Raw genomic sequence first — 19,547 nt, forward strand, 5'->3', positions numbered from 1 at the left:
GAGATTGTTGCAACCCCACCCCCTCTCTAGATCTGGAGTGGCTTTGTTTTAACTCATTACTGAATGTATTTTAAAAGGTAACTATCGTCAAACAAGGAAAATAAAAAATACCAATATAATTTTGTGATTTGACAAAGCATAATATAACTAATAATTTTCTTAAATTATTGGGGGGGCAGAGCCCCCCCAAACGAATTTTTGAGGGGGCTCGGGCCCCCTCAGGCCCCATGGAGTCGGCGCCTATGCTCCCACTAAGCAACTTTTTTCACCTTCTGTCCAATTTTGAAGCCACCATCCTCTCTTATTCTGCTGCCCCTTTTGCACCTCTGCTTTCACTTTCACCCCAAATCCTGTGCCACTTCCTTCCTCCATTTTTGCACCCCACTTTCACCTTCACCCTCCTTTTCCTCCTCTCTCCTTTTCTCAACTCCTCCTTGCAGAAATACCTCCTCCTCTCTGCTCTAGCCAAAAAGAAGTTCCAAGAGCAGTGGTATGAATTTTCTCTTTGATTCTGGAGAATTAGGAGATTTGCAGACTTGGTTCAGCAGAGAGGAGTGGAATGTCTTTCCTATCCGATAAAACCAGTTGTCCTATGATGAGAATTCTGACTGTTGCAATGCCAAGAGTTTTATTGTTATTTTTTATTTTTAACAATGAGAGCTTTTCATTCCTTTGATCGTAAGGCAAGTGCTATAAGTCACATAGATTTTGAGGACAGTTTCATATTCTAAAAGGATACAAATCTTTGATAAAATAGTTTTGTTGGTTTTTTTTACAGAAAATTAAAACAAACAAGCAGGAAAGAGTGACATTATTTCTTTCTTTGAGATTTATTTCCTGTAATTTCAAGGAACCCAGAGTTTAACTCTTGTTGCATTTGTGAAGTAGCATTGATGTGAAAGGGCAACTTCATCCACTTATAAACTAATTTAAGCATTACTGCCCAGTAGAAATGTGAGTTTATATAGATACAGATACAAACGCACATTTATTTGGAATATTGACATGACATGTCATTGCCCTGAAGCTCTCAACGTGAATTGCAAAAGCTTCTGGCCAAAAAAACTCCCCACATCCAGGCCTTTTATCAGAAACAGAAATAACATGGTCTCTATGGTACCAGAATTTTTCAGGTAGCATTTCTTACCCACCTCCCTATTCTCTGCTGTTGACCTTTGCCCTCTGCCTGTTAGGCAACAGCACCCACTCATGTCCTCTGGGGCAAGCGAGTGGGCCTTAGCAAATGAATCTTGCTTAGCCCAAAATGGAGGCAACTCTTCCAATGCTAGCAGTTGCCAGGCAACCGCTCCCACTCATGTCCTCTGAGGGACGGGAGTCAGGATTAGCAGCTGGATCCCACTCTTTGCTATACTTTGAAAATATATATATATACTGGCACTTTTCAAGTTTTTGGGTGGCTCTGGTGCAGGTCTGCTGTGACCCTTGCAAGCTAGAACACACCTCACAAAGCACATCTGCATGTTAGTCCACCAAGACCTCAGTACAACCGCCTAACTTTCCTGTCTTTGTGAAACTCTGAAACAGGCGTTGTCACCGTCATCTAGCACCTTGTAAGTCGGAGGTTGGCAGCATTTTTGCAGGCCCAGGGGCACACCTGCAAATCTAAGAAATTGTTGTGGGCGCCACAACATTTGCATTTTGAGAAGAAAAACTGAGGGCACTCGGAACCCCCCTTCTCCCTCAAACAGCAAACAAAGCACCTACACAACCCCTAAAACAAAGACAAAAAAGCAGCCAACTCAAATAACAGACAACTCTATAACAAACATATAAAGCCCTGAAAACCTGTTTATATAATACATAGCTGGCTGGGGGCAGACTGTGGTGGAATCTACACAAGTATAAAAAAACACACGGTGAAAATGCTTTTCTAAATAAACATTTTGAAGAATACAGTACATTGAATTTTGCATAGCCATCTGGTGTCAAATTTGTATATTGCGCTTTAGAACACATTTAAAACGTATTTTTTGCAGCTGTGTAGCTGGGTCCTGGGGACAGGGGTGGCGCTGTGGGTTAAACCACAAGAGCCTAGGACTTGCCAATCAGGAGGTCGGTGGTTCAAATCCCTGTGACGGGGTGAGCTCCCGTTGCTCGGTCCCTGTTCCTGCCAACCTAGCAGTTGAAAAGCACGTCAAAGTGCAAGTAGATAAATAGGTACCGCTCCAGTGGGAAGGTAAATGGCGTTTCTGTGCACTGCTCTGGTTCGCCAGAAGCGGCTAAGTCATGCTGGCCACATGAAGCTGTATGCTGGCTCCCTTGGCCAGTAAAGCGAGATGAGTGCCGCAACCCCAGAGTCGGCCACGACTGGACCTAATGGTCAGGGATCCCTTTAGCTGGGTCCTGTGTTTGATCTGAAGTTATACAGGCCTTTTTAAACTACACAAGCTACAGACAAACCATAGGTTGTAATCCAGGTTTGTTCTTAGTTTGCAGCTCTTCATTTGCCTGGAGGAGACAACCCACAAGCTAGGGCTGGGATGACATGCTAAGATAAACCATGGCTTGGCTCACAGGACAGTAGCAGAACCAGAAGAGGACCACAGTCTCCTCTCTGGGAACCTGCATGCTTGCATGAAGACTGTGGTTTGGTTTAACATTGCATGCGAACACGGCAACGATACTTCTGTATACCATTTTGTATGAGTCCAGGGAGTAGGAGTTGCTACAGTACCGGGGCAGGGGACACTTGTATGGCAATTCTCCATATATCATTGTCAGGCGGAACCTTTTTTTAAAGCTCCTTTGTAAAAACGGAACAGTCTATACTCAGTTTCATTGTTGCAGAGGTGCCATTTCAGGTATTAAAGAGAAGCAAAAAAGAGATTTCAGTAGTGGAGGAGAACAAAGACTCTCAGAAAGGTCGAAAGGCCCACACCTGGATATCAATCCGGATGAAATTTCAGGAAAGTGGTGCATTTATGAGCACTGTTGTGATTTTTTGATACTTCATATGCACTAAAGATATATATGCTCCTGAGAATAAACATGTGGTCTAAAACATGGCTTGGGGTGACCTTACCTCCTTATCTGAGTGCAAACTAAGGAAATCCATTCAGCTACTGTTCTGCAGTGTGTCCAAATTCCATACTTGCGCTGCAGTTAATACTGCTGCAAATTTGACATTAAGATGCATATTGGTTCTCCTGCACCTATTAAATGCCAGCCTCCTGGATCTATTGGACACCAAGATTGTGAAGCTAAAATGGGAGGCAAGTTTTAAAAGTTAGGTCTGACAATGTGATTGTCACTATTTTATGTGTATAATGCACTTCTGGAATTCAATTATTGGAGCTGCAAAATTTAGCATTCCATTGGATAAATAACTTAGTGGGAGAAATATGCCCAGTGTTGGAAGGTTCATTGATCCAGCAGACTAAGCCTAGTTGGATGCTAAACTATACCTGATTCAAACACTTTCTCAGAGAGTGGATTATAAACTATTTTAATGGGCAATGGAGAGGGGCAGTTTACCTCTCAAGTATAAGAGCTAGAACACTGTAGGTGAGGAAAATATATGTATGTGTGTAAATGTGCATTAAGGAAAAAAGATCAAGGGGACATTAGATTTTATGTTTCATTCTATGCTACAGTCAACTGAAATCTTTAATTGATTATAAACCAGTACTACCAATAAATAAGTAAACTGGGAAGCTGTAGTGGCAAATCTGAGTTAAAATTATACTCAGGACTGCTTATGCACATTATAAAGAAACAAAGATGGGTTTGTCACCAACTGAACTCAATAAGAAGCTGTAACCAAACCCAGGTATACATGTATGGTCCACAGGCTTTTCAAATGTCTGTTTGCCACATCCATCCTTTACATTAGGCACATCTAAAACATCTTAGGAGTGTGCCTAACAATATTGTGTATTAAGGGACCATTACAAATCTGATGGGCTATTAAAGTCTGTAGAGGCTGTAATCCCATACCCATGTGAGTAAGTACCATTGAACTCATTGCGACTTACTTCTGAGTAGACATGGAGAGGTATTCACTGTAAGGGAATTTTCGTTGCAAATTCACGCTTTCCTATTGGTCCAAAACAAAAGCAGTTTTCCATTTTTGTAGGCATGGTTCTGTTTTTTCAGCATTTTTTAATATAAAACTGAAACTGCTTCACAAACTTTGGAAAACTCTATAATCTGGTTGATAGCTGGATTTTGATTTGCAGACCAGAAAATTTGGCTGATTTGTTTTAAAATGCAAACCAAACCAATTGCTCCCCTTATCACTAGCCCAGTGCATGTTTCCCTTTGGCTACAGTTACCAGGATCCTTGAGGGGAATCAATGGTTCTTGACCTAACCAGTTTCACAAGATTGGAGGAGGGGGGAGTCTGTCTAAGCCCCCCTTTCATGGTCTTTGGAGGAAGGGTGAGATAAAAATCAGATCTGCTCTGATATATATGTTAGCAACAAGCATGATTAAAAGTAATATCTGGAATGTTTTCAATAGACAAACTAAGGATATAATAGAGCCAGAAGTTCACCAGGTGCAGCTGTGGAACTGTGGTTGTGATCACTGGAATAAACCAGGCACCCCCAAACTTGGCCCTCCAGATGTTTTGGGACTACAGTTTCCATCATCCCTGACCACTGGTCCTGTTAGCTACGGATGATGTCCCAAAACATCTGGAGGGCCGAGTTTGGGGATGCCTGGAATACACAGTATTGTAAATAAATATTTCTGGCATTTCTGGCATAAAGTAGTGACTTCCTACTATGCAAAGCAAACAGCATAGACTATAAGAGCATTTTACTTCCTGTACTTAGAATCATAGAATTGTAGTGTTGGAAGAGGACCATGAGGGTCATCTAGTTGAACCCCCTGTAATGCAGGAATATTTCACCCAATGTGGGGCTCAAACACACAGCACTAAGATTAAGAGTCTCATGCATGTTCTACTGACTGAGCTATCCCTGTTTATCAGATAAGTCATTACTGAAGCACTGGACAAGTTGTTATTGAAGCACTGAAGTCTCTAGGTATGCATCAACCTGAAAGTATAGATATATTTTGGGTTTTATTTATTTTGATGTATAGAAAAGCATCCGTCTGCAATTCAGAATTAAAAGAGAGAGTATTATCCCAGCAAAGAAGCTGAGCCCTGAGAAATCGTTAAAAATCGTAAAACAGTGATTGATTATATCTGTTAGCCAAACAAAGTTCTTTATTCAATTCATGAGATCCCTTGGGACTCTATTCATGTAACAGAGCGCCTGTCAATGACTATTCACTATTCAAAATGCTTCAGTCATATGAAAATTGGGGTGGGTGTGGAATGAATGGGATCATCTGACTTTGTTGAAATAGCTAGTCTTCACCACGCCAGTGTAATCTATCTTGACATAATCAGGTATTTCATAAAGTTCAACATGACATCAGAACAAACAATAAATTTAAGAGCGGCCTTCTTGCTTCTTAGACCAATTGTCAATATAGACCAATATCCTGTCTCCAACAGCAACCAATTAAGGATTTCTAGAGGAAATGTATAATAGCAATCTATTCCAGGCCTTGGCAATTGCCCTATTCTTATGGCAATGGTTTCCCGTTCTGCTTAGCATTTCCTGTTCTTAAACTGGGAACACTATTCAAGGACTTGTGAGGATTCAAAGCATTCTCTCCATGGCTGGCTGCCAGTCATGATGGTTATGTTAGGGTTGCCATACACCTGAAATTTGCTGGACATAGCTGGAATACGGCAGTCAAAAGCAGTATCCAGTCAAAAAAATGCTGAAATATCTGGGAACATCCGGTCGTATAGCAACCCATGTCGGAAGTCTAGATTTTGCCGAATTTCCTTAAAAATAGCTCAAAAGTTGGGGAAATGTATAAAAATGTGTCAAGTATATGTTGGAAATGTAAGGGAAAACTGGGTAATGTTTTACACATGTGGTGGTCATGCAAAGCGGTAAAGGGCTTCTGGGAAATGATATATAATGAACTGTGGGAAAATGCTTAGGATAACTTTTATTTTAGAAAACCCAGAAGATTTCTTACTAGGTATAACAGGAGATGAAATACCAAGAGACATCAAAAGACTTTTTATGTATACGACCACAGCTGGCCCAGATGTGGAAAGAGCAGAAAGTACTAACAAAGGAAGATTGCATTTTAAAAATGATGGACTATGCAGAAATGGCAAAGTTGACCGTCAGGATCAGACATCAGGATGATTAAAAAAACCTAACAAAAACTTTACAAAATTTGTAGAATAACTAAAAACCCATTGTAATTACACAGAAACATTAGCAAGACTATTATAACATTTGTGATGCAAATGAAATATAAAAATGGAAGAAGCAAAGAGTTAAGAAAACATAATCAGATGCATGGAATTAAAGTTAACTTTGGAAGCCAGGGAGGGACAGGAATGTCTTAGTATTGTATAAATGAAAATATACAAAAAGGATGGAAATAACATTGAAAACCTGAAAATAAAAAAGCTCAAAAACCGCTACAGCTTTGGTCAAAAAATTGTGTCCTGGTTTTCACTTTTTTAAATATGTCAATCCTAGGTTATGTATTAGTATTATGTATTAGATTAATCGCACCAACAGGATAAAGAACAGCTTCTATCCATGGGCTGTTAGGCTGCTGAATGAAAAGATAACAACAGGGCAACTGACTTTCGGGTTTGGTGGGTGTGCGTCAGTAAACGAGGGGAATTAGGACTGAGTTGTACAAGTGACAATAAAGTATTCCAATTTCAATGTACTAGTATATTCAGAATTGGAAGCAGGAGACCTCTAGATACAATTGCTGAAGAACACAAGTGGGTTAAGTGCTCTTGTGTTCAGGATTGGGCCGTTGTATTGTGTAAATCGCCACTCCACCTGTGTTGACATTTCTTATTTGGGCATAATGCCTCAACAGGGCTTAAATTTTCACAGAATCTCCCTAGATGAGTAAATTGCCACCATCTGTACATTTACCCAGCCTTCTGCTTAAATATCATGGAATCATAGAACCATAGAGTTGGATCATCTAGTCCAACCCCCTGCAATGCAGGAATAAGCAGCTGTCCCATATGGGGATTGAACCTGCAACCTTGGCGTTATCAGCACCAAGCTCTAACCAACTGCTATTCAGTTTGGAAACTTTGCATTCTAAGTATTTTTTTCCCCGTGTCTCATTGATATCTGTATAACTTTAGTACACAATGACCCTGCTTCTATCTGCCATGAGCTGCCCTCATAACTGCCCTTCCTGGAGGAAGAACTGTGAGGAGAGAGACTCCATCAGGCAAGGCCTCTTTAAACCTGCCTTGCCCGACCTTCTAGTCTCTGCTTCTCAATGTGTATTGTATTGTTTTATGTACTGTGGCTTGCCATTGTTTATTGCTTATAGTTTAGATATCATTTATTGTAACTGTTGAGCGGATTTCTGTTTAACTTTTATATGTTGATATTATTATTTTATACTATTCTAATGATTGTTGAATATTACTTTTTTGATGTAGGTTGCCTATTTTAAAGTTATGTTTTATTATCACATTTTTGTATTGCATTAGATTGTTATAAGATGTACATTTTTTGTTTCTTGTAAACTGCCTTGAGTATTGTAAGATAGAAAGACGGTATACAAAATAAAAATGATGATGATAACGGTGATGATGATGAACTACTGCAGATATGTTGCCTCTGGGACTGCCTATTGGAGACTAATTGGAAACTTCAATTGGGACAAAAGATAATGGCTAGGTTACTAGTACGTTGGCAGTAGTGCTAGGAACATAGTCACCAGCATGGCAACAGCTCCACAGGCTTCCCATCTGTTTCCATGAATAATTTGAAGGGTGGAACTTAACATTTCAAGCCCTTAGTGGAAGGATATGAACCTTTTCCAGACACATTTGGTTTGCTACCCCTTTAAGAAGGGAAGAGTGTGATGACCAGGAAAATGGTGTTTTGGGGATGGTGCTTTCCTGGGTGTTCCGTCTGCCAGTGTGTGGTTAAGACCCAAATTTATTTTATAAAACTTTGATACCATTTTTAGTGCAATCACCTCACAGGACAATGGTTAACAGACAATCCTACTCAAAAGCTTCATAGAATCCAGGTGGACTTGAGTGCCAGGCAAGTGTGCTCAGGATTTCAGCTAAACAGATTTGGCATTTAGTAAGCAGCAATTTTATCCGCCGAGATGTTTTGTCTTTTTGAAAATGTGTTTTATAAAACAGTGCACGCAAGTAAACACAGCCCACGTTGCTTTGGTTGCTGGTATTTCTGTTCCGCTGCCATTTGGTTTTCTTTTTATATGTTGTCTTCTCAATTTGTCCTTGCTTTTATTAATATTTACTGCATACCGGTTTGAAAACATTTAAAATTCAAAATGTGCAACATACATTTTCTGAAATGTATTAAATGAACAAATGAATCTATAAAAGGTAAAGGGACCCCTGACCATTAGGTCCAGTCATGACCGACTCTGGGGTTGCAGCGCTCATCTTGCTTTATTGGCTGAGGGAGACGGTGTACAGCTTCTGGGTCATGTGGCCAGCATGACTAAGCCACTTCTGGCGAACCAGAGCAGCGCACGGAAACGCCGTTTACCTTCCCACCAGAGCGGTACCTATTTATCTACTTGCACTTGGACTTGCTTTCGAACTGCTAGGTTAGCAGGAGCAGGGACCGAGCAACGGAAGCTCATCCCATTGCAGGGATTCGAACCGCCGACCTTCTGATCTTCAAGTCCTAGGCTCTGTGGTTTAACCCACAGCGCCACCCGCGTCCCTAATGAATCTGTAAGGAGGCATAATTTCCCACTGAATTGAGCGGACTTGTTCCAACTACGGTAAGTTATATACATAGGTTTGAGGATTTGTGCTATCTTGCTACCAGCCACTTGGAGCACTCATGAGAGATTATTCGGGGCTTTTTTTCAGGGGGAACTCACTGGAACTCCGTTCTGGCACCTCTCAGGTGGGTGCCACTGCCATTCTAAGAGAAAGAAGGGCGTTCATGGTGAGTTGCAGAACCACTTTTTCTAGAAAAATAGCACTGGGCCTGTATTCAGTAAAACGTACCTAGAGTAGACTTGAAATTAATGAACATAAGTGTGCCACGCTACTTAACTTCAATGAGTGTTCTTTGAGCAGAATACAATCCACTCTCTCCAGTTATGGTTGTATCAAAATCCATGGACATTACAAAATTAAGTCCATTGACCTCAGTAGATCTGCTCTGAATATAGCTTAGTTGGCTACAAACCAAATATATCAAATGAACCCTCATTTAATGGTACATGATGTGGTTGGGTTCTTGATGTACCAAATATATGGGGCACATCCTTTTTCTTTATGATAAGCACAGAACCAATACTTGGTTTCAGCGTCCTTTGGAGATGGTTCAAGATCTTGGAACAGCAAAATCAGCCTAACAAATGGGAAATGAATTTGCAACACACACACCCTGGACTAATCTTGCACATTTCTTCTTCTTTTGTAAAATAATTATTAAAGACCATAATCTTATTGTGAACTGAGCATGTGAACTTCCATTCATGGAAGTATACAGCCTGTTCCAGTAATATAAACTGACCCCTGAAGCAAAAAGGTTCAGACTCATTAAGAAAGCTCTTCCCCATCACCCCTCCCAAGAGGGAGATGTACATAGCTTTCCACGCTGTGCTCATCTAGGAAGGAGGCAGTGGAGAGACGAGCCCAGAATAACACTGTCGTCTGCAATCTGTAGATATGAGTATATCAAATAATTAACCTTTCCCATTAATGGCTGGGTTTGTCAAGAAAACACAGTGAGTTAATATTTGTGCTGTTTAAATATTCATTTATCCATATCTCTGTTTGCTATTGGCCCTCCAAAGAGCGTGTGTCGGATTTGTCATACATCCAGGCCAGATGCGTAATGAATGACCTGTTACGGGCATTCTTGGGGCAATACTGATTTGGACCACTTCAAGTCACATGATTTGCCTTTTTTGTCACTGGAATTAAAGTGCCAATTTGATTTGCCGCAGATTAAAATCACTCTCCTGAACTGTTTCATGGCTACTGTTCAGATTTCCGACCAGTGCAGCGACTTTGCAGTTCTGAGTGGCAAATGATTATTATGTTGTTCGGCTGACTAGAAAAAAGAAGAAGAATGGATTGGGAAGAGGTTAACCATAAATGCCAACAAAGAAGAGACCAACTTTGTGCAGGTCCTTATAACTCTACCCTGTGTAGCATCCTAGAATGATTTTACGCGTATTGAAAATAATGCTCTCCAAAGTGAAATCTGTCAGGTGCTGTTTGTATCTTTTGCCAGAAACTGAAGGCACTTTTATTTCCATAGGTCTTCAATGTGCAACACCTAGTTTCATTCCTGCCAGTTTAAATGTGTGACATATTTTACCTCTGCCCACGTTTTAGGTTTCTTTCCTTGCTTCTTCTATTGCATATCTCTGTGTTTTTTTAATTGTTTGTTGTTGCACTTGCAATTTTATTGATTATAGTATATGGTCTTATTATTGTTCTGCACACTGCTCTGGGAACTTCTAGTAGAAAACACACACACACACACACACACACACACACACACACACACACAAATGGCTTTAGGTCAAAAACTGCATTGCAGTTCAGGCTTTAGTGAGGATAAAAGAATGTAATGCATTGTTGGAGCATTACAGTGGCAGTCTTGCGCACATTTTCCTGGGAGTGAGCTCCTTGAACACATGAGGTCTTACTGTGGAGTAAACGTGCATAAGTTTGCGCCCCACGGTTGCTGCAAAGGGCCATCTATCTCTGAGCTCTTTGCTCTCCTACTTTTAAGGCTTGCCGGGTTCTGGGAGATGGTGGGTCTGGAATGCTTTCTAGTGATAACGTGTCAGCCAGCTGCTCTGCCTCCATCTCCTCCTCTCCCATTCCTTCTCTGACCAGTCCCTGACAAGTATCAAGACCAACATCCAACCAGCAAGGATATCCTGAGAGGATATAGGAGATTTTCACTCGTGCTTGGTGCAAATTTTGACTCATTGCTCCATTATTGTATGTCACCCATCTGGAGTCAAACAAACAAGACAGAAAACACAAGCCTCGTGTGACATTTCAAGGTGCACTCAGCCTGCAAGAAATTGAAAAGCTGTAGTTTGGGCACAGATTCCAGCCCCCTTGAATTTAAAGCGCTATAAATCTTTGAAGCTGAATCACTGGCTCACCCAGGCTTATTTTTCCTAGGGGACCAGAATCTTTATTGGGGAAGCTTCATAAGCTCAGTGGGAGAGCACAAGGTTTAATGGATCTCAGGGCCAAACTACATACTATACCGGAACTCCTTGTATGAAACTTCCAGAGCCTTTTTCTTTTTGTATAAGTGGCTGCAGGGCCCTCAAATTGGATGTCGGGGGGCAAGGAAAGCCGTACAGCCATGCTCCCCCCATGAATACTTGCACCATGTCTATGACATGTGAAGAGAGCTACACAGAGTCAACTACTCAACTTGGAAGCTGCACCCCAGAGCCTCATTTTATTCTCTGAATCTCACCCAGCAGCAGCCTGCATTATAAAAATGGGATCTGCCAGTGCTATTTTAAATAAAGCCAGTTGGAAGGCTTAACACACACACACACACATTCTGGAAGACACATATATCAAAAGAAAAATGCTATTTGAAGTTAAGAACATATTTTATCTTGTTTGTTTGAAATGCTTTGCCTTCATGGCTGAATCAGAGACCTTTTCTAAACAGAGATGCAGAAGCTCAGGAGAATAACAATTATAGCCAACAGCAGACAGCAGAGAACGTTGCTTGTCTAAAGCAGACAGGCTCCAGTTTCAACTTCCAAATGCCAATATAGCCTGCCTGACCCCGGCGATAAAGACCTTTGTATGGAAAGGCTAAGCAAAGTTTCTACTTGCAGGTTTTTTGGGGGGGCGGGGGTAAAATGAATGCTTTAAATGGACTCTTAGTTTGTGACATAAGTTGAATATTTCCAGGGGAGTAGCAGTGTTTATAGTGGTCTTTTGCAGTGAAAACTACAAAGGGTCCCTCCAGACTGGCGTGTCTCCCCCTCCTCACCCCCTGCCAGGGCACATTCTGCACCATGTCATTGATGCAGTAACAGTACACTCATGGTAGGTGCATACTGGATCCCAGACCCTCCAAGTGTCCCTATTTTCCAGGGACAGTCCCTGATTTACACAAGCTGTTCTAGTTTCTGATTTGATCCTGGAATGTCCCACTTTTCCTTAGGACGTCCATATTTTCATCAGAGAAATGTTGGAGGGTATTGTATGGAAGTCCCTATTTTCATCGGAGGGTATGGAATAGTGTGATGACTGAGCCAAGGAGATAAGTAACTATACAAGTTTTAGAAGATCTGAAGACAGCCCTGTATATGGAAGTTTTTAAATTACGTTTTTATATACAGTAGTACCTTGGGGTACAAACATCTCGCGTTATAACACTTCGGGTTACAGACTCCGCTAACCTGGAAGTACAGTGGTACCTTGGGTTGCATACGCTTCAGGTTACATACATTTCAGGTTAAAGACTCCGCTAACCCAGAAATATTACCTCGGGTTAAGAACTTTGCTTCAGGATGAGAACAGAAATTGTGCTCTAGTGGTGCGGCGGCAGCAGGAGGCCTCATTAGCTAAAGTGGTGCCTCAGGTTAAGAACAGTTTCAGGTTAAGAACAGACCGCTGGAACGAATTAAGTACTTAACCTGAGGTACCACTGTAATACCTCGGGTTAGGAACTTTACCTCAGGATGAGAACAGAAATCACGCACTGGTGGTGCGGTGGCAGTGGGAGGCCCCATTAGCTAAAGTGGTACCTCAGGTTAAGAACGGTTTCGGGTTAAGAACGAACCTCTGGATCGAATTAAGTTCGTAACCAGAGGTACCACTGTATGTTAGAAGCTGCCTAGAGTGGCTGGGGAAACCCATTCGGATGGGTGGGGTATAAATATTATTAATTATTATTATTATTTCTTTAAAAGGACATTCCTGTTTTCATCAGAGAAATGTTGGAGGGTATGGGATCCACACATCATTCCATTTTATTAGTTGTTCTGTGATGGTTTCTTTTAATGTTAGTGTAGTTTTCCTTCATTGCAGGGGGTTGGACTAGATGACTCTACATTTCTATGATTCTGTTGCGATCTGGGGTGTATACTCAGGGCGCATTCAAATACTGGGTTTATTGCGTTAGTTTTATAAGCTAGTGCCTGCCTTGGTTTCTCCTGTTCCTTTTTACGCTGCACTATATGTTGCATTATGGAACAATGGGTTTTTGAAGCTAAACATGCTATACCTCATTCAGACCAGCCGAAGTGATGTGACACAACAACGGATGCTATCAAGACATGTTGCCATCCTTTATTTGCATGTGCACTTCTCCCATGACTTACCAATGCAAATGGGGTGAAAAGGGTCCCCTACCCGTTTTATGGTCACACATGCACTCACTGCTGAAAATTCTTTAAATCCACTGGCCCATTGAAAGTCTCTAAATTCCTCCCCCTTTCACTTTCATGGGGGGCAAACAGTCCCAGGAAAGGGTGGACTATTTATGCACAACATTTCCGGCGCAACATCCTTTTTTATTGTCTGTGTAAAGAACTATGAAGGGGACGTGGGTGGCACTTGCCGATCAGAAGGTCGGCGGTTTGAATCCCCGCGACGGGGTGAGCTCCCGTTGCTCGGTCTCAGATCCTGCCCACCTAGCAGTTCAAAAGCACGTCAAAGTTCAAGTGGATAAATAGGTACCACTGCGGTGGGAAGGTAAACGGCGTTTCCATGCACTGCTCTGCTTCGCCAGAAACGGCTTGGTCATGCTGGCCACATGACCTGGAAGCTGTCTGCGGACAAACACCAGCTCCCTTGGCCTATAGAGCGAGATGAGCATCCAAAACCAGTTGTCCGCAACTGGACCTAACAGTCAAGGATATCTTTACTTTTACCTAAAGAATTATGCAGAAATTCTGGTTTCAGTATGCTGGCTGTTTGCCCTAATAAATATTGATGATTATGATGATGATGAACAGCTTTGGGTGCAACAGTTGCTGAGAGGAGGGAGATTGCATGCGGGCATATGAGGCCTTCTTCCCCGATTCCTTTACAAACCGTGAAAAGGCAATGTCCAGATCAAATAGATTTACAAAGTCTGATCAGAACTGCACAACATCAGGGCGCGCAAAATGTCTTACAAGTCTCCACGAATGTCCAAGCTAATGATTTCATTACCTTGCTGATTAGGAATATTGGCGGATTCCCTTGCGTTTCGCTGCTTTAATAATGAGAAAATAATAAAGATTTTGCATTCATGCAGCAGTTTCCATTGAGGCGAGGATTTTCAGTTAAGCCTTTGACTAACTCCCTGGGGAAGACAGAAAATATCCTAATTAAGCAGATGGCCTGGTGAAGTGCAGGCAGGTTAGTGGCACCAGAAACGCACTCTACAATAGGCCTGTTGTTCAGCTGCGAGGTTTTCTGACCTTTCTCGTTTTGAAGGGTTGTCCCTTGTCCCTCAGCCCATGAGCCTCAGAAGGATGCACCAAATCTCCACAGTATCCCTTAATTTAAACATTAACCAGGAAATCCGAACAGCTTCACTGCTTCATCATTGGGGGGTGGGGTGGGGGCACAGCTGGGTAGAATTTTGCCAAAGGAATTAACAGCATAAAACCATATAGTGGTGGGAAAATTTGTTCGGTAGGCTACATGTGACACCATTCAATTTTTGACAGACATGTTAGGATGCTAGGGATGTTTCAAGACAATACCGAGGCACTAGCAGACATTATTTCCTTATATCGGGGTGGGAATATTTCCCCTTACATCTAGGTAAAAAGGTAACGTCTAGTGCTTCATTCATTCAAGGGTAGTGCACCCAGAGCCACATACCAGGGCTGCGAGGGGTAGAAATGCAATTGCCTTCACATTCAGATCTTATCAACTTATCAAATCCATGCTTTCCAAAACAATACACGAACCAAAATAAAAATCTCCCCCTTTAAGAATTTTGCAATGTAGTTCCTGAGCCAAGTTATGTGTACATTAATGCACATACAATTTTTGTATTGTTTCTTGTATGTTATTTTAACTTCGTAAAGTCTCCTACAAATGCATGTATTAGTTAAGATAACATACAAAAATTGTTTTGCAGAAAATGTTTGTGGTAGGGAAAATTACCTAAAAATGTGTATTTTAGGAGAAATTTGCACTCAAATGCTGCAGAATCATCATAAGGACTTAAAAAACACACTAAAACAGACCAACCACATACTGATGTGAAAATGTGGAGAACCAAACTTAAGACTGGAATAATGGAGAGAAAACAAAACGGACAGATTTGCCCATCCTTAGCAGCCACCCCCTGTCTCTGCCCCCTCTTTTTTGTTCCTGCCACCCCCTCCCTCCCATGCATCATGGAAATAGGGGGGGGGGCGTCTAGCACATAGAAAGAGATTGCTTTCTCCCTCCTGTGGAAGATGAGTTTGCTTCCATCCTTCGTAGAGGAGACTGAAGCTTCTCTTTCACCTGACCCTGATCTTAGAAATGCAATGAAGAGAAGGGCTTTGGCAGGAAAAGAAACAGGCAGCACTGAACAAGAGGGATGCTAAGGCAGAGACGCCAAGGACAATGCAGGAACACATTGCAGGCTGGATTTGATCTGAGGGCCAGTGATTCTGCACCTGTGGCTCAGGCCATAGTTCTTTCTTGCTAAGAGTCACTCAAAGGCACGAGCGTTTTGGGTGGGAAAGTAGCCGGGCCTATTTTTATGTGGCAGTTCCGTTGGCATTTTGATAAAAGGAGAATTTCCAGGATGCTTAGATCCAGATTTGAGGCAAATACTCTTTGGTGAGGGAACCCCAGCAGAAAATTATAATCACAGAACAAGTGGAGATGTAGGCTGTTACACCTTTAAAATATCCCCTTCTAAGTTGCTTCCAAAGTTTCCCACTTCCCTTAGCATAGAAAAAGACCACATGTTTGGTAAGTTAAAAATGGTTTACTTACAAACTCTTCAAAGGTCTGATTCATGTGCTTTTCCATACAGGGGCAAGAAAAGAAAGCTTAGTTTCAAAAATGAAGAGAGTTTCTAAATTATTTGTATAGAAACACAAAGATGACAGTAGATAATTTTAATAAATAAGAATAATAAAACCACATGGTCTAAGCTGGGAGCATCTAGCTCAGACATCCTTATAGGAAGAGTTCACATGGAGCAATTGTGGGAAGTGGGAGAACAAATAGTTCGGTAGCTTTTCCACCCAATGAACAATTGAAAAATAACTGGCCTACATTTTCTGGTCAGCTCTAGGTTCCCTCTCTGTCAAGCCACTAGTTTTCCCATTCCATCCTCAGATGCAATGTAAGGCTTTTCAGCATTCTTTCTGTTCTTGCCTTTCTGCTTCCTCCCATGTGTCACTGGATAGCCTACCTGGAGCACTAATTCCAGTCAGTCCTTAGGCCTTTATGGAGGTTAGCTCCTCAACTCAGCTGGTGGCAGTCATAGTAGCAACAACTCTAGCAATAATACACATACAGTATTTTTAGCTCTATGAGACGCACCAGACCACAAGACGCACCTAGTTTTTGGAGGAGGAAAACAAGAAAAAAATTATTCTGAATCTCAGAAGCCAGAACAGCAAGAGGGATTGCTGTGCAGTGAAAGCAGCAATCCCTCTTGCTGTTCTGGCTTCTGGGATAGCTGCGCAGCCTGCATTTGCTCCATAAGAGGGAAAAAGTGAGTCTTATAGAGCAAAAAATACAGTAATTCACAAAGAGCCTAAGGTTCAATCTCCAAGCAGCGCTTCTAGCTGGGCCTGGAAAGACTTCTCACTGAGACTCTTTCAAAGACACTCAGTCAGTGCATACATTACTGAGTTTAATGGACTTGGTATAAGGCAGTTTCTTAAGATTACTGTGCCATTCAATGACCAGTTCTTCCCTGTCAACAGCTAGCAGGTATTTACGCATTCTGTGACATCACTGTAACTCATGAGAGGGAGATCTGAAGAAGGCAACAGTACCTTTTTAGTTTATTACACACACACCAGTCTATGGCTTTTTCATGATAGGACATGAGTTTCTTACCTTTCTGGTGGAAAATAAGCTGCAGGCAAGGTGGAGAGAGCAACCCCCCCCCCCACACACACACTAAGTGTGATTTTCTTTTTATCCAAACCTTTATAGAGCAGTTATGCTGGCTGGAACAGATCTGTTCTTCCAGATCTACAGTTTTCTTCGCTACTCAAATTATGGCATTTCCGAGATGACATGTGGCTTGATTAGAAGATCCACTCACCCTCCACATCACCGGTCATCATGATAGCCATTTTGCAAATTATATATATATATTTTGATGTTTACATATTTCTGTTTTCATGCTTATTTTCACAAGGACCATACCACTCCTTCTTCCGTATTATTGACGCCGTGTAATTTCTGTTCCTCTACTAGATTTGAGCTCAACCTTATTTTGAGGATCTAGCCTTTCAAGGCTATAAGCAGTATTCCAAATAAATAAATGTTTAAATATTTGCACGGCAATGCACAGTAGGCAAGCAAGACAGTTGCTTCCCATAAGCCTGATGATCCTGTGCTCCCTATATGAACAAATGAAAGAGCAAGAGGAATGTGACTTTCCTCCTGCAGACTGTATCCACCAGCCCCATGCAGCTGCTTTTGGTTGGGCTAAAATATCTTGAAATTGCTATTGTGTGCAAACACATCCAAGATTCTATTAAAGATATTGCCATTTGCAGAGAGGGTGGTGGTGTATGTCCCCCCCCCCACCACTTTAATTTATGATATGGTCTATATTTAATAATAAGCTAGAAGACCGGTTTCTTCTGTTGTTGTTGCTTCTCCAAACCCACCACCTATCCCGTAAAATTGTGTGTATGTCATTTGCTGCTTGTGAAAAGCAGGTGTTCTCAAGCCAATTGGAACAAATCCTTGTTTTGAAATGCAAATGACTTTCACAGCGTCTGCATAGTTTGAGATAAAGCAGGCCCACAATGAATTAATCCTAGTTCAATGCAGTTCATTATCTGGAGACTATGACCAGGGCAGCTTTATATTTGAATCAGAACAGTGGGACACCAACAGGTAGAGGACTCCTTCTCCCTCCAACCAGCTATTCCAATGAATCTGCTTTTGGAAAACTGACTTACAGAGAAATAACTTTCTCTCTCTCTCTCTCTCTCTCTCTCTCTCTCTCTCTCTTTCTGTCTCCTGTGTCTGGCCCTCCTGATATAAATCTACTCCCAAAATATCACATTCAGATATGACATAAAGGGCATTACTGTTGAAAATGGGCCATTGGAGATGACCTAATCTATGTCAGCCTGATATTTGGAAGGAGTTCCATTTTCATTATAATTTCCTTTCTGTAAAGCAGTCCTCCCGGTCCAAGGGTGTCAGCACTACATCCTTGGGCTGGAGGGACATTGGCACAGCAGGTTTACCTATTGAAATCGCCTCCAGAGCCAGTTCTGCAAGCCATTCTCCTTCTGCACAGTCCTCAACCTCATCCCCTGAAGAAGCAGAATCTGACCCCAGAACCATTACACTTTGTCTGAAACCAGACAATAATGGTCCTGTTACCTAAGGATGATGGGAGTTGTAGTCTAAAAACGGCTGGTGACCCAAGTTTGGGGAACTCTGGTGTAGACGGTAGTGAGTTAATGGTCTTACTCGACAGTGGTTTGTTGCTGTGTGCCCTTAGAATGAGGGAATAGGTTGCTTCTGAGCTAATCCCAGGAATTTGTTTTCATTTACCAGATCTGAAATCACTGTCCTGCCACACACTCAAAAAAATCCATGTCTCATTCATCTCCACAGCCTAATTTAGAAGAAGAAGAAGAAGAAGAAGAAGAAGAAGAAGAAGAAGAAGAAGAAGAGCTGATCTGTGACAAATCACTCAGAAATCTGCCAGTAAATCCCAGTTGTGCTCTGCCCATCCTTGTATTACACTAACCATGCTGTATGAATCAGTGCAATTGGAGGGCAAATGGATTCAAATATAATGAAAAGCAGGTCTTTATTATTACAAGTAGATGTTTTATTACCTTTTATAGCTCCTTTGTACTTCTACTTGCCTTAGAACATCTGCCCATCTGCTTGAAATGTGCATATCAATCAGATGTTACAACTCTAATTTTACACAAAAATGGAAGCGTAGGTTAATTCTGAGCACTGATGAAGAAGAGCAAATGAGAGAAGCCAGTAATTTGCTCTACTGGTGGAAAAGGTGCCCAAGGAAAGTAGCAAACAGAGGTAATATTGAGCAAGACACATTCACTACAGGCAGATCATACATTTAAAGTACATTTGATGAACGTTTGTTGTTTTAAATTATATTTTTATTAAATTCATCCAAAGATTACAGGGCGGTTCACAAGATAAAAATACAAAACGAGAACACAGAATACATAATAAAAGCAAGAACAAAAACAAACCAATAACCCCATTCCACCCTAACCATACAATCCGATGCGTAACTATTCAATAGAAAATCCCAAAGTATTTTCAGGTAAGTATTATAAAGCTGAAGTAGGAA

General features: G+C 41.5%; 1 long non-coding RNA gene across 1 annotated transcript in view; it reads left to right on the forward strand.

Annotated features, from left to right (window-relative positions):
• LOC310840822 overlaps window positions 1–19,294 on the forward strand; it is a 264,464-nt gene extending 245,170 nt beyond the window's left edge. Inside the window, exon 3 of the long non-coding RNA XR_014562175.1 lies at window positions 18,830–19,294. This is a non-coding gene — a long non-coding RNA (uncharacterized lncRNA). The remainder of the gene's footprint in view (window positions 1–18,829) is intronic.
• The last annotated feature ends 253 nt before the right edge of the window (window positions 19,295–19,547 follow it).

Source organism: Podarcis gaigeae (genome assembly GCF_964106915.1).
Source record: "Podarcis gaigeae genome assembly, chromosome: 3".
Lineage (NCBI taxonomy): Eukaryota > Metazoa > Chordata > Lepidosauria > Squamata > Lacertidae > Podarcis > Podarcis gaigeae.